Source organism: Schistocerca serialis, chromosome 9 (genome assembly GCF_023864345.2).
Source record: "Schistocerca serialis cubense isolate TAMUIC-IGC-003099 chromosome 9, iqSchSeri2.2, whole genome shotgun sequence".
Lineage (NCBI taxonomy): Eukaryota > Metazoa > Arthropoda > Insecta > Orthoptera > Acrididae > Schistocerca > Schistocerca serialis.
Genome location: NC_064646.1, coordinates 178,540,880 through 178,557,320, shown reverse-complemented (window position 1 = coordinate 178,557,320; position 16,441 = coordinate 178,540,880). Strand labels below are relative to the sequence as shown.

At 44.9% G+C, this 16,441-nt stretch overlaps 1 protein-coding gene across 4 annotated transcripts in view; it reads right to left on the bottom strand.

The window, feature by feature from the left end:
- Nucleotides 1-16,441, bottom strand: part of LOC126419292 (protein I'm not dead yet-like) — a 263,495-nt gene that overhangs the window by 107,082 nt on the left and 139,972 nt on the right. The gene's annotated exons all lie outside the window — the stretch shown is intronic.

Here is a 16,441-nt window from a genome sequence, read left to right as displayed (position 1 = left end):
GAAGCAGTGGTTGGGAAGAGAATGAGACAGGGCTCTAACCTATCACCGATGTTATTCAATCTATATACTGAGCAAGCAGTGAAAGAAACAAAAGAAAAATCTGGAGTATGAATTAAAATCCATGGAGAAGAAATAAGAACTTCGAGGTTTGACGACGACATTGTAATTCTGTCAGATATATCAAAGGACCTGGAAGAGCAGTTGAACGGAATCGACAATGTCTTGAAAAGAGGATATAAGATGAACGCCAACAAAAGCAAAACGAGGATAATGGAATGCAGTCGAATTAAATCCGGTGATGCTGAGGGAATTAGATTACGAAATGAGACACTTATGCTAGTAGGTGAGTTTTGTTATTTGGGAAGCAAAATAACTGATGATGGTCAAGTAGAGAGGATATAAAATGTAGACTGGCAATGGCAAGGAAAGCGTTTCTGAAGAAAAAAAAGTTAACATCGAGTATAGATTTAAGTGTCAGGAAGTCTTTTCTGAAAGTATTTGTGTGGAGTGTAGCCATGTGTGGAAGTGAAACATGGACAATAAATAGTTTGGACGAGAAGAGATTAGATGGGTAGACCACATAACTAATGAGGAGGTATTGAATAGAACTGGGGAGACGAGAAATTTGTGGCACAACTTGACTAGAAGAAGGGATCGGTTGGTAGGACATGTTCCGAGGCATCAAGGGATCACCAATTTAGTATTGAAGGGCAGCATGGAGGGTAAAAATCGTAGAGGGAGACCAAGAGATGAACACACTAAGCAGATTCAGAAGGATGTAGGTTTCTGTAGGTAGTTGGAGATGAAGAAGTTTGCTCAGGATAGAGTAGCATGGAGAGCTCATCAAACCAGTCTCTGATTGAAGACCACAACAACAACATTGACATGCAGAAGACATGTCAATCTCAAAATACCGCCTATCCATCTAGATTTCCTGTGAGTGTTAGAGCTTCTCAACCTACCCTTTTCAGCACCTCTTGGTCTGTTTTACCTCTTCTATCGCTCTCCGAAACCACATCTCAAAGCTCTCTAAAGATTTTCTTCCTAGTACCCCAGTTTCTGATCGATAGAACATAACATTTGACTTTTTCTTTCTCCTCCTACATATGTCAACTATTCAGTCGCTCCCAGTTTGTTTGATTGCACTCCTACATTTAACATATTCTCAAGATCCTTTTTTTTCCATGTTAATGCTCATACCATATTCTCTCCCACTGTCATCTACCCTATCAACTATTGTAAGTCTTTTTCCGTTTTGAGAAAAAGCACTTTTTTCATCAGTCTTCTGACTGGTCCGATTCTTCTCACCATGATTCCCTATACTGCGCCAATATCTTCATCTTGGAGTTGCACTTACACTAAAAGTTCTCTGTTATTTATACCCTGACTCGTGGGAGGTGGTCTAGTGGTAAAGCGCGTGTCTGGAATCCGAAAATTCGTGGGAACAAATCCCATTCGAGCTACGGGATATTTCAGTTGCCGTTCAACCTATCCTTCACCTCTCGATGATGCGAAGACTCACCAGGAACGGGACGTCATTCAGATTCCAGTTAAAACTATAGGTCCCTTTTTCCCGGCAGAGTTAGTTGGGCGGGGTGTTGGTGTGATGAATGGCAGCTAGCTCTAAATGTAGAAAAATGTAAGTTAATGCGGATGAGTAGAAAAAAACGAACTCGTAATATTCGGACACAGCATTAGTAGTGCCCTGATTGACACAGTCATATCGTTTAAATGTCTAGGCGTAACATTACAAAGCGATACGAAATGGAAAGAACATGTGGAGACTATGGTAGGGAAGGTGAATGGTCGACTTTAGTTTGTTGGGAAATGTAAGGAAAGTGTGGTTCATTTGTAAAGGATATCTCATATCGGACGCTAGTGCGACCTATTTTTGAGTACTGCTCGAGTGTTTGGGATACGTACTAGGTCGGATTGAAGGAAGACATTTCAGAGGCGCGCTGCTAGATTTTTTTACCGGCAGGTTCGAAGAAGACGCAAGACTTACGGAGATGCTTCGGGATATCACATGGTTATCCCTGGTAGAGAATCAGCATTTGAAGCTGACTGCAGAACGATTCTACTACCACCAACATATATTGAGCGTAAATGCCAAGAAAAATGGAAATGCCGTGTGGCAAGGGCCTCCCGTCGGGTAGACCGTTCGCCAGGTGCAACTATTTCGAATTGACGCCACTTCGGCGAGTTGCGTGTCGATGGGGATGAAATTATGATGATAAGGACAACACAACACCCAGTCCCTGAGCGGAGAAAATCTCCGACCCAGCCGAAAATCGAACCCGGGCCATTAGGTATGACATTCGGCCGCGCTGACCACTCAGCTACCAGGTGCGGACAATGCCAAGAAGAAAAGATACGATAAATTAATATTCGTACGGAGGCATATGGACAATCGTAGTAGATGTTGGTTAGGTCCACGGAAGTTGCCGAAGTGGCGTCCACTTGAAAGACTTGGCACCATACCGCTGAGACTCAAGGAATTACCGGGAAGGGGTTCTTCAAAAAGTAAGTTAAACGTTACACATTATTGTGGCAGGCCAAGTAACTTTTATTGTGTGCTGCGATATACTTCAAAGTGACACAGATACTTTACTTTATTTCATACACTATGTGATCAAAAGTCTCCGGACACTCCCAAAAACATACATTTTTCATGTTAGGCACATTGTGCTGCCACCTACTGCCAGGTATCCCATATCAGCGACCTCAGTAGTCATTAGACATTATGAGAGAACAGAATGGGATGTTCCGCGGAACTCACGGACTTCGAACGTGGTCAGGTGATTGGTTGTCACTTGTGTCACACATCTGTACGCGAAATTTCCACATTCCTAAACATCCCTAGGTCCACTGTTTCCGATGTGATAGTGAAGTGGAAACGTGAAGGGACACGTACAGCACAAAAGCGTATAGGTCGACCTCGTCTGTTGACAGACAGACCGCCGACAGTTGAAGAGGGTCGTAATGTGTAATAGGCAGATATCTATCCAGACCATCAGGCAGGAATTCCAAACTGCATCAGGATCCACTGCAAGTACTATGACAGTTAGGCTGGAGGTGAGAAAACTTGGATTTCATCGTCGAGCAGCTGCTCATAAGCCACACGCCACGCTGGTAAATACCAAACGGCGCCTCGCTTGGTGTAAAGAGCATAAACATTGGACGATTGAACAGTGGAAAAACGTTGTGTGGAGTGACGAATCATGGTACACAATGTGGCGATCCGATGGTAGAATGGGGGTATGGCGAATGCCCGGTGAACGTCTTGTGCCAGGTGTGTAGTGCCAACATTAAAGACACAGTAGGAAAGAGCGGAAAATATGTTGCGCTACCTTTCTTAGGGAGCATATTCCATAAAACAAGCAACCCATTTAAAAATACAAACATTAAAATAAGTTTCCACACAAACAACAAACTCCAGCAGTTAGCACTTCACAACTTGAAGAATAACAACCCCCCATACAAAAAATCTGGCATATACAAACTCAGCTGTCAAAGTTGCCCCTCTTACTATATAGGACAAACTGGAAGAAGCATTGAGACACGGTTCAAAGAGCATATAGATGTCATACGTTTGAACAACATTTCAAAACCCACAATTGCCATGCACACAACTACTAACAGTAATGGTATAAAGAGCATTGATGACCATGTACAAGTACTGCACCATGCTGAGAAAGGTAGCCTCATGAATTTGAGTGAGGAGATTGAAATACATGTACATAAAAGCATATCACCACAAAATCTCCTCAATGAACAAACGGAGTTAGCCAATGCAGCCTTTCTTCAAAATTTCATTCACCTGATTTCCAAATTAAGGTAAAAAATAAAAAAAATAAATAAAAAAGTCCACTTTTGTAACATTTGTAATACTTGTATATGCACATCCATCCGCACCCATTTACTATGCTCTCAATGTATGCTATAATATGTTCATAGTTGTAACATTTATTTATTTACGTCTCGCCCTTATCATTTACTTTTGTTCCAATGTATACCATAATATTTACGTATTATCACTGCAGTAACACTTTATAACTGACTGCTTTATTTGTTTATCTTAATTTTAATCAGTTCTCTTTCAATGTAAATATCTACTGTCACATACATGATCATAATGAAATATCTCTGAGAGTGGAAGTCCTTGGCGTTGTTACGGTTGTAATATTGCCATCTTTGTATGCATACCTCCATGTGACGAAACTTCTAAATGTGTGAGCGGTGCGTTAAATGGTTCAAATGGCTCTGGGCACTAAGGGACGTAACTTCTGAGGTCATCAGTTCCCTAGACCTTAGAACTACTTAAACCTAACTAACCTAAGGACAGTACACACATCCATGCCCGAGGCAAGATTCGAATCTGCGCCTAGAACCGCTCGGCCACTCCGGCAGGCAGCGGTGCGTTACATTATGTGCACATATATATATATATATATATATATATATATATATATATATATATATATATATATATATACAAGAAAGTGCATTATACAATTTTTGATGTTGCAAGATGATAAATAACCTGGACTGGAACGTAATGGCGCGGATTCTTCATTGTAAGTAACCGAATCGCCTTCCATTTAATAATAATAATAATTTGTTTACATTACTATCGAATCCGCCCGGTGGATTAACGACAAGGGGCGGTGTGCTGGCCAGCCTGGATGCGGTTTTTAGTCCGTTTTTCCACATCCCTCTAGGTGAATACTGGGCTGGTCCCCACGTCCTGCCTCAGTTACACGACTCGCAGACATTTGAAACACATTCGCACTATTTCATAATTTACACTCGACGCAGACAGCTGGGGTACACTATTTCGAGGTATGGGGTGGTGGCAGGAGGGGCATCCGAACACCCCATAAAATTAACCATATGCCAAATCCGTACTTAACCCTGCCGACCCTGCGCACGATGCGAGATAAAGGCATTAGCAAAAGAAGAATTTGTTTACATCACTTAAAATCGTCGTGAGGCACAATTACGACTTGTAATTCGAATACAGCCAAATCATTTTGGTATCTAAGAGTGAACACTCGAAACATGTGAAACAGCAATTAATTTTTTCCTTGAAAAAATGAAGTTCTAGGAGTGGAGTCTTCCCTTAGCGGGTCGAAATCGACAGATGAAGAGGTGATTTCGGAAGTACCCAAAGGAGAGTATAGTACTGTCATAATAAATAAATAATCTAGTGGATGACGTTGGACGCTCCATGGGATGATATCAGTAGGAAGTTGCAACGCCAGAAGACTGTATCGAAGGCTGGATCGGCGATTTGTACGGGTACCGTCAGTTTCCCCTGAACCTAAGTAAGTAGATGACGAGATCCATTACTGATCGAACAGTCTACCGGTATACAGGCGGTTCATATTGTTCACAGGCACAATGTTTCGGCGATCAGATATGTCGCCCTCGTCAGCTGCGCTGACGGGCTGAGCTCCTGAGGAGGTGTGGCCGGCTAATATCCCCCGCCCCAGCGAGCCGCTCTGTCCACGCCCGCGACCGCGCCCTCTCCCCGCCCTGGTCGCCAGATCGTTTTGTTTGCTGTGAATCTTTTTAATTAAACTCAGTGCTGATTCCCAAGCCTTGCTAAGATTATAGCCGCAATCTCAGTTGATGAAATCGTCCCTGGCGCGAATTTCTACGGCCTCTCTAACGACGCTGTCCCATTATTTGGAAGTGTGTGCCAAGATCCTGTACTCCGTCGCGTGATTCTCGGTCAAACAGTGCTCTGCGACCGCTGACTTGTTGGGACACATCAACTGAATGTGCCTTTGGTGTTCTCGGCAACAATCTTCGACGGCGTGCACTCTCTGTCCAAATTATGTCTTCCCACACTGACATGGAATCTGGTATACGCTGATAAAATTATTTAAAAGCAGTCTTGATCGGGGCAGTGCTACCTTCTGACCGGTTTCGGCCTTTTAATTACGGGCCATCATCTGAGGCTGCACTATAAAAACTAAAGCAACTGTGCTATATTACATAGAGAGGCCAATGTTAAAGTATACTCCAAACTGATGTATCATTACCCATCTGGATGACGCCAATTGCGCCTGACCCGCCGTGGAGGTCTCAGTCACTGTATCTGATGCTGATGGCTAAGCAGCCACGAGTTATACAGGGTAGAGAGAGGGCGCTCCAGAGCTTAAGGCTACGCCGTCAGCCATTGGGGAAGGACTTACATATCATTTGAGTCTTCATTCTTAAATATATATCGTTTAAATTTAGTTAATCAAGAAACGAGTTTATATTCATTTATGGTTCATAATCTATTTTACAGCCAGCCTCATAAATGAATGACAATCAAGCATAATTCGTTAACTAAGGTCCAGAGGGTCGTCTGAATGAAATAAATAGCACTATAAGATCTTTAGTTACTGCTGTTTATTCGCAATGAAACGGCGTATTAATATGAAAAATATACTTAGTGACTTGTTCGTATTAGTGGTCAGTTACTTAAAATCTTCAAAAAACACTAGAAAGAACTAAATACATCGTTGAATATGTGTGCCATCTCTTGGTGCCTGTAATGACGTATTAGGACGCCGTTTCCAAGGAGACATCCAGGTTGATATGCCTGTCAGTTGTCAATCATGTACTTGACTCTGGGCCGGCCGCTGTGGCCGAGCGGTTCTAGGCGCTTCAGTTTGGAACCGCGCTGCTGATACGGTCGCAGGTTCGAATCCTGCCTCGGGCATGGCTGTGTGTGATGTCCTTAGGTTAGTCAGGTTTAAGTAGTTCTAAGTCTAGGGGACTGCTGACCTCAGATGTTAAGTCCCATTGTGCTTAGAGCCATTTGAACTTGACGCTGGAGGTCAATATCACTCACCAAAGACAAAAGAGGCGTTGTTTACAAAAGTGACGCTACTTTGGCCATATTATGCTATTGCGGATAATCTGCAATACATCACTGTTCACAAGAGAAAACGATTTGTTACAAATAATTTAGAAACATTTGGAGCTTAGACCTTACACAAAATTTTGGAATACGCCAGTCTTCCGCAACCTGAGATCATCTTTGACGCTTCCCAATAATGCTCGTGTTTTATTGGGCGGGCAAAAAACCGTTTTCACTCGATGTTTCTTCAATATGCGTCCGATTTTTAGCCGATAGTGCGCCAGTGTACGGTATAAAACCAGTGGCTGGCTCTTCCTCTTTGACTTCTTCCGTCTCCACAGGTTGTTCTGTTGTGGTGGGACGGAGAGCGCACCTATCCTGCCATTCTGGGTACCTGGTCATTCAGATTACAGTTATGGACTGTTCTAGCTCCTGGGGCAGACTCTGTGCGTCTGAAATGGTGCGCGCCCTGTTTACTAATGTTTTTAATACCCCATTCCTCTGCGAAGGGTGGTGGCATCTGTCTGCATGCAACTACATGTCCCGGGGTGGCCGTGCGGTTGTAGGCGTTACAGTCTGGAACCGCGTGACCGCTACGGTCGCAGGTTCAAATCCTGCCTTGGGCATGGATGTGTGTGATGTCCTTAGGTTAGTTAGGTTTAAGTAGTTCTAAGTTCTAGGGGACTGATGACCTTAGAAGTTAAGTCCCATAGCGCTCAGAGCCATTTTTTGAACTACATGTCGGTGTGCGTTTTCTTCCGATACACACCGTGGCCCAGGGTGGCGTCAGCTTTTCTCTTGACCATGACATCCAGGAATGGTAATCTTCCTTATGCTTCGATCTCCATGGAGAATTTGATGCTGGGATTTAAGGAGTTCAAATGTGTAAGGAAGTTAAGGAGTTTGTCCCTCCCATGGGGCCAGGTGACGAACGTGTCATCCACATAACAGAAAAAATACTTTGGTTTCCATTTGGACGACGCCAGGGCTTCCTCCTCGAAGCACTCCATATACAAATTTGCTGCCCATTGCGACTCCTTCAGTTTGTTCATAGTATTCTCCATTTAACAAAAAATACTTGGAGGTCAGACATGCTTGAGAAGGTCCGTGAGCTTCTTGTCAAATTTATGTCAAATGACCAATAAGCTCTCGTGATTCTGGTAGAGGTACCCTGGTGAATAACCAAACGACGTCAAAACTCATCAGGGTGTGAATCTTTCACCCTGAAGTTGTCGAGGCGTTTTACAAAATCCAGAGAATTGCGGATGTTGTGAGCGCATTTACCCCCGTAAGGACTTAGTATTTCCGTCAGGTATTTTGCCAGCAAATATACAGATGCCCTAATCTTAGCTGGTAATGAAGCGCAACGGCACCCCATCTTTGTGAACTTTACGTAGTCTATAAAGTCTTGGTAGTACAGGTTCTTTAGATAACAGTTCCTTGGCGACTCCCTCTGGTAAATCAGCTTCCTTGAGAAAAGTTCTAGTCTTGTTCGTTATCTTCTTTGTGGGGTAAGCGCTGATCTTTCTGTAGGAGTCGTCATCTAACAGGCTCTCCATCTTCTCAATGTAGACCTTGTGGGAAAGAGCAACGGTAGCGTTAACTTTTTCAGCAGGTAAGATAACAATCTCAGGGCACTTTCTCAGTTTCAGAATATCCGCCCTCTCTTTACTGATAATTCTCGATATCGTAGGCTTAGTTCTTGTCAGAGCACGGCATGTTTCACGACGTACTTCTTCAGCTGCTTCAGGTAGTAGCCGTGCAGGAAGTTGTTCAACTGTTCTGACGATATCCGCGACTGGTGTGATCTTAGAGGTGGGAGCAAAGTTAAGTCCTTCTCCAGAACTGAAACCTCGTCATCACTCAGCTCCACGTCAGTCAGATTGATGACCGGTTTGCGCTGGACCTCTAGTGATGGTTTGTCTGAGAGACGTGAGAATTTTGAAATGTGACGTCTTATGGCCTTCCTATGGGCTGGATCGGGTGCTACCCACGTAACACCATCAATCCAATACGAGGTCCAAGAATTTAAATTACTGGTCAGTTCGTGGGAGTTGTGCTCAAGGGTCCGGCAGGTGAAGTGCCAAAACCGCGCACCCTAAGTGGAGTTCAGTTAATCAGCGCACCTGACTATGGCGAAGTGTCTGATCGCCGAAATATTATGCTCGTTCAACACTATGAGCCAGCAGTACACGCGTGGACTGTTCGATCGAAAATTTCGCCGGGAGAAACTGAAGAATCATATCTATTACTGTTCGTTTACCTCTGGCGACGAAAAATCCTTGGAAACAGTAACCGTAAAATACCTAGAAGTAACTACTCGAAGCGACCTAAAGTGGAATGACCACACAAAACTAATGCTACAAAAGTACACGACTGGCTGAGATTCACTGAAAAAATCTTAAACAAATGTAATTTATCCTCGTAAGAAGTGTCTCGCAAAATAGTTTTACGACTGATTCTTGTGTATCGGCCATCAGCCTGGACCCTTAGCAGGCTGGATTAATAGTAGAGGCAAGAAGGGTCTAACGAAGATTAGCACATTTCCTCACGGAATCGTTTCGTTTAGTTGGCACGAGAGCGTTATGAAGTTGCTCAAGAAACTACAGTGGTAGACGCTACATGGGAGGCGTTCTGTATTGCCGAGAGTTTTGCTGCTGAAATTCCAAAAGCGTCGTTCGAAGAAGAGTCGGGCAACGTATCACTTCTTCCACGTCCGACTCACTAAATGACAATGACGATAAAATCAGAAAAATTAGAGTTCATGTGGGTTTTTGACGACAGTTGTTCTTCTCATATGTCATTCGCGAATGTATCAGGAAGCTGAAAACGTGGTGATACTAGAAGTACTCTACGCCATACACCGTGAGGTGTCTTGAGGGTTGTACTTGTAAATATGTAGCAAATGTGGTCTGTGGTAGTCTGCTTACGTCCTCTTTGCTTCGTTCGTAATGAGTATTTTGTTTCCGAGCACTGTGTCGTCCGCGTTTCTCTCTTAATGTGCCCTGTCTCCCGTGCGAATGCAATAAAAAAACCACGGGTGTCCATTGGAGAAGAAGACCCGCCAGGTTTGTGGCTGACCTTGGCCATGACCCCGCGCGCTGCGTGCGCGACAAGTATTCGCGGAGTCGCTGGCGTTGCCGTGTAAGCTGTATGCCCTGACCGGTATCTCAGAGGCCGGTGCAGCGACGTCCAAGGTTCGGCACACACGAGCCACGCTCAATGTCGCTGCACTGTTCTGCCTTGTCATACGCGTCCTGTACACAGTGAAAGGCTGCCGGAGGGTGAATGCGCACAAGCTGGTCGTACTCTCCATATTTGATTGAAATTCTTCTTGCCCTGAGGAAGGCCGTTGTGCTGCGGCAGAAAAGTCGGTTTTATAGTTTATACATTTTGAGGTACTTTATACAATGACGTGGCACAACACTCAGGAGAATTTTATTGATCGTGACGCCGGCTGCCGAAGCCTGCCCAGTTACAAAGGGTGCACAAAAATATGGAAGCACCGTAAAAAATGCTTTCCTAAACATAAATGCGGTTTTTAGCCAAGCCTGCAGCTTGAGCTGTTCTATTTGACCGCGAACGGCACATGTGTAATGTCCTCAATACGTTGCAAGTGTCAGTCACAGTCGTAATAATGTTCTGTGTAGGTGTGAGTGCATTATGCCGGATCTAAATCAATTCGAACGTGAGCTAATTGCTGGTGCTTGTATGCTGAGCGCTTCCGTAACCAATGTAGCCGAAGTGTTTGGTGTTTTGAGAGGTAGAGTATTGAAGATTTATACCGCATGCAGGGAAAGCGGAAAAACATCACCCTCTAAGTCAAAACGCGAACGAAATTGTGTTTTCAGTGATTTGTAACGGACGGTGATTGAAAAGGCTTGTTACGGAAAATAAGAGGGCAACAGGTGCAAATGTCGCTGCAGAACTGAATGTCACACCCTGTCAGCACCAAAGCAACACGAAGGGAGCTCCAGAAGAGGGGAGTTTCCGGGCGAGCTTGAATTTCAAAACCACTTGTTACTAATGAAATGCCCGTAAAAGGGAAACGTGATTCCCGAAGCCATGAAATCTGGATTATGAAGCAATGGAAGAATGTAGTTGCTTTGATGAGTCTTGCTTCGTACTATTTACAACTTATGGAGGAGTTTGCGTCCCAAGCGTGAAACATAGCGGTAATTCGATGATGACATAGGCAACTGTACCGCGATATAGTTAGTCTGCAAGGTTACATTACTGCCACGGATTGCGTGAACATTTTAGCTGATCTGGTCCATCCCATGGTATAATGTTTGCTATGCATCGGTGATGCTGTGTTCTAAGACAACAGGGTTCGTTTTAAGACACCTTGCATATCCAAGATTAGTTTTGTGACCACGAGGATGAATTGTAGCTTCTCCAGTGGTCACCACACTCGCCAGATCTCAATGACATTGAGTTTTGTGGTCTACTTTGCAGAGAAGGCTGCGTGATTCGTTACCCGAACTTGCCACTATTTAGCAGTAACAATGGAGTAAGAGTCCCTTCAAAACCGTACATGACCTGTAATAATCCATTGCGGGACGACTGGAGGCTATTTTGAATGCTCACGGGTTTCCTACACCGTATTAACCATGGTAATGTGTTATGTTTATGGTGTTCCCATATTTTTGTCCTCCCCCTGTATCTCTCTCTATATTTGTAGAAATTAATTTTTAACATGCAGTTGAATTAATTGAAGACTGCAAATATCAAACTTCCTAATTTCCAAATCTCACATCTGTCAGGAGAATAAAAAATATGCATCTCTTTTGTACATGATGACAGTTACTGAAATATACGAAAAAACGCAAATTTTTTACTAACTACGGCGTACGGCGTGCACACACCTTATTCAAGTAAACTTCGCTGCAGATATTCGGACTTAGGTTATGACAAGTTCGATATGCCGGCCATCATTGGCGATGAAGTGGCGCAGACGAATAGCGAAATCTTGCATGACCTGAAGTGTCGGAATAACGATGCTGTCGATGAGCTCCTGAATGGCTGTTTTCAGCTCAGCAATGGTTTTGAGGTTATTGCTGTACACATTGTCTTTAATATAGCCCCACAGAAAGGAGTCGCATGTGTTCAGATCCAGAGAATATGGCGGCCAACCGAGGCCATGGCCAGTGAGCTCTGGGTACCCAAAGTGCGATCCTCAAAGTGCTCCTCCAGGACATCAAACACTCTCCTGCTTCGATGTGGTCGAGCTCAGTCTTGTATGAACCACATCTTGTCGAAATCAAGGTCACTTTGGATAACAGGGATGAAATCATCTTCCAAAACCTTCACGTACCGTTCGGTAGCCACTGTGGCGTCCAGGAATATCGCACCGATTATTCCGTGACTGGACTTTGCACACCACACAATGACCCGTTGAGTGTGAAGAGGTTTCTCGATCACGAAATGCGGATTCTCAGTCCCCCAAATGCGCCGATTTTGATAATTGACGAACCCATCCAAATGAAAGTGGGCTTCGTTGCTAAACCAAAGCATGAGCGCATACTAATTCCCATCATGCCCCGCGGCCAACCGTGCAGTTTGAACGTCCTAATACAAACCGTTCAGAAGTTATGACGATTTTATTTCATATAATTCAATAAGTGTCACCCTGTAAAAACAGAAATGGAGAGATTGGTGCCGATAGAGTGTATCTAATCTTTTTTTTTTTATTTTTAATTTAAAGATTGTCGATTGCCGATTACAATTACGAACAACTTAAAGTGGAACCATCAGACAGAACATGTTAGGCGGAAAGAGAATCAAAAACTACGTTTTATTGGCAGAACATTTAGTAGATGTAACAAATCTACTCACATGATAACCTACAAATCATGGATAGGTATCAATAGCAACAATCCGTAATCTTAGCGTTTCGAAAAGAGTCTAACGCGGTGTCCCACTGTTGACTGCTGATGAAGGTCAGAGCAACCGGATTGTACGTAATAGAAACCAATACGTTATCCTCGACGGGAAGAGTTCATCAGAGACAAAGGTAACCGTCAGGAATGACCAAGGGAAATGTGGTGGGACCACGCTTATTCTACACTACTGGCCATTAAAATTGCTACACCAAGAAGAAATGCAGATGATAAACGGGTATTCATTGGACAAATATATTATACTAGAAGTGACATGTGATTATATTTTCACGCAATTTGGGTGCATAGATCCTGAGAAATCAGTACCCAGTACAACCACCTCTGGCCGTAATTACGGCCTTGATGCGCCTGGGCATTGAGTCAAACAGAGCTTGTATGGCGTGTACAGGCACAGCTGCCCATTCAGCTTCAACACGATACCACAGTTCATCAAGAGCAGTGACTGGCGTATTGTGACGAGCGAGTTGCTCGGCCACCATTGACCAGACGTTTTCAATTGGTGAGAGATCTGGAGAACGTGCTGGCCAAGGCAGCAGTCGAACATTTTCTGTATCCAGAAAGGCCCGTACAGGACCTGCAACATGCGGTGGAACATTATCCTGCTGAAATGTAGGGTTTCGCAGGGATCGAATGAAGGGTGGAACCAGTGGTCGTAACACATCTGGAATATACCGTCCACTGTACAGAGTGTCGTCAATGCGAACAAGAGGTGACCGAGACGTGTAACCAATGGCACCCCATACCATCGCGCCGGGTGATACGCCAGTATGGCGATGACGAATACACGTTTCCAATGTGCGTTCACCGCGATATCGCCAAACACGGATGCGACCATTATGATGAAGTAAACAGAACCTGGATTCATCCGAAAAAATTACGTTTTGCCATTCGTGCACACAGGTTCGTCGTTGAGTACACCATCGCAGGCACTCCTGTCTGTGATGCAGCGTCAAGGGTAACCGCGGCCAAGGTCTCCGAGCTGATAGTCCATGCTGCTGCAAACGTCGTCGAATTGTTCGTGCAGATGGATGTTGTCTTGCAAACGTCCCCATCTGTTGACTCAGGGATCGAGACGTGGCAGCACGATCCGTTACAGCCACGCGGATAAGATGCCTGTCATCTCGACTGCTAGTGATACGAGGCCGTTGGGATCCAGCACGGCGTTCCGTATTACCCTCCTAAACCCACCGATTCCATATTCTGCTAACAGTCATTGGATCTCAAACAACGCGAGCAGCAATGACGCGATACGATAAACCGCAATCGCGATAGGCTACAATCCGACCTTTATCAAAGTCGGGAACGTGATGGTACACATTTCTCCTCCTTACACGAGGCATCACAACAACGTTTCACCAGGCAACGCCGGCCAACTGCTGTTTGTGTATGAGTAATCGGTTGGAAACTTTCCTCATGTCAGCGCGTTGTAGTAGTCGCCACCGGCGCCAACCTTGTGTGAATGCTCTGAAAAGCATCTTCTCCTGTCTGTTAAATTTCGCGTCTGTAGCACGTCATCTTCGTGATGTTCAAAAAAAAAAGTTCAAATGTGTGTGAAATCTTATGGGACTTAACTGCTAAGGTCATCAGTCCCTAAGCTTACACACTACTTAACCTAAATTATCCTAAGAACAAACACACACACCCATGCCCGAGGGAGGACTCGAACCTCCGCCGGGATCAGCCACACAGTCCAGGACTGCAGCGCCCGAGGCCGCTCGGCTAATCCCGCGCGGCTCTTCGTGGTGTAGTAATTTTAATGGCCAGTAGTGTATATGTACATAAATAATCTGACGGACATTGTGGGCAGTAATGTGCTCAGAACCCACACGGACAGATATGAGTGTTCGTTTTTCCCTGATGCAGTTCGAGAATGGAATAGTAGAGAATAGTTTGCAAGTGGTTGATGAATTTTCTGTAAAGCACTTAAGTGTTGCAGGTTAGTGTTGTAGATGTGGAAAAGTTGTTACCATTATCAGCAGAGAACTGGTATCCTTTGATCTTCTTGCTTCACCAGTCTCTATCCGCGATGCTTGCTCTCACGCGTGGAGCGCGACGCAGTCGGTCGCTTCGTTACACAGGAGGCGGCGAGTGGCACGTGGGTGCACGCTAGCTCCCTGACCTGCAAGAAGGCGCCTGGCAGCGAACCGAGGCCGTCTGCGCGGAGCGCGCCCTTGCCTCGCAGGCTGCTGGCACACTTTACAGTGCCACCCTGTCCTCGCTAGCGGCGACGGGACGGCGTGTCTGCCCCTGAACCACTCCTCTAGTTGTTCGCAATATTCCGCCCAGCACATGGGCCCGTACGCCCAGCACGGCTTCTTAGAATCAAAGTGCTGTGTGACACTCCAGGGAATCGTAACGCAGCTCATTAACCTTGTCATGGCTAATACACTAAAGCGCCACAGAAATACAGAGATACGTATACAGGCACAATACGGCGCTGCTGTTGGCAATGCCTATATACGAGGGTGAGTCAAATGAAAACCTTAAACATTTTTTTAAATATTATTTATTGTGCAGAAGTGGTACAAAGCTGTATCACTTTTCAACATAATCTCCCCCACGCTCTATGCAAGTCCTCCAGTGCATAAAATTCCTTTACAACAAAATTCTTTTGGTAGTCCGCGCAACCACTCATGCAACGCGTGGCGTACCTCTTCATCAGAACGGAACGTCTGTACTCCCATTGCGTCTCTGAGTGGTCCAATCATATGGAAATCACTTGGGACAAGGTCTGGTGAGTATGGTGGATGAGGAAGACACTCAAAATGCAGGTCTCTGATTGTAGCAACTGTTGTACGGGCAGTGTGGGGCCTTGCATTGTCATGTTGCAGAAGGACACCTGCTGACAGCAATCCACGTCGCTTTGATTTGATTGCAGGCCGCAGATGATTTTTTAAGTGATCTGTGTATGATGCACTGTTGACAGTGGTCCCCTCTAGGCATGTAATGCTCCAAAATGGCGCCTTTTTCGTCCCAAAAGAGAGTCAGCATAACCTTCCCTGCTGATGGTTCTGCTCGAAACTTCTTTGGTTTTGGTGATGAGGAATGGCGCCATTCCTTGCTCGCTCTCTTCGTTTCACGTTGGTGGAAGTGAACCCAGGTTTCGTCCCCAGTAACGATTCTAGAAAGGAAGCCACCACCTTCTCGTTCAAAGCGCCGAAGAAATTCTTCACAAGCATCAACACGTCGTTCTCTCATTTCAGGAGTCAGCTGCCGTGCCACCCATCTTGCAGACACTTTGTGAAACTGGAGCACATCATGCACAATGTGGTGTGCTGACCCATGACTAATCTGTAAACATGCTGCAATGTCATTCAGTGTCACTCGGCGGTTTTCCTTCACTATGGCTTCAACTGCTGAAATGTTCTGTGGAGTCACAACTCGTTGTGCCTGACCTGTACGAGGAGCATCTTCCACTGAAGTCACACCATTTGCGAACTTCCTACTCCATTCGTAGACTTGCTGCTGTGACAGACATGCATCACCATATTGAACCTTCATTCGTCGATGAATTTCAATAGGTTTCACACCTTCACTACGCAAAAACCGAATAACAGAACGCTGTTCTTCCCTGGTGCAAGTCGCAAGTGGGGCGGCCATCTTTATATTGATACTTGGACGGTATGTGTGCATCTGCACTACACTGCCACCTACAGGCCATTCTGCAAGCTGTTTGTAG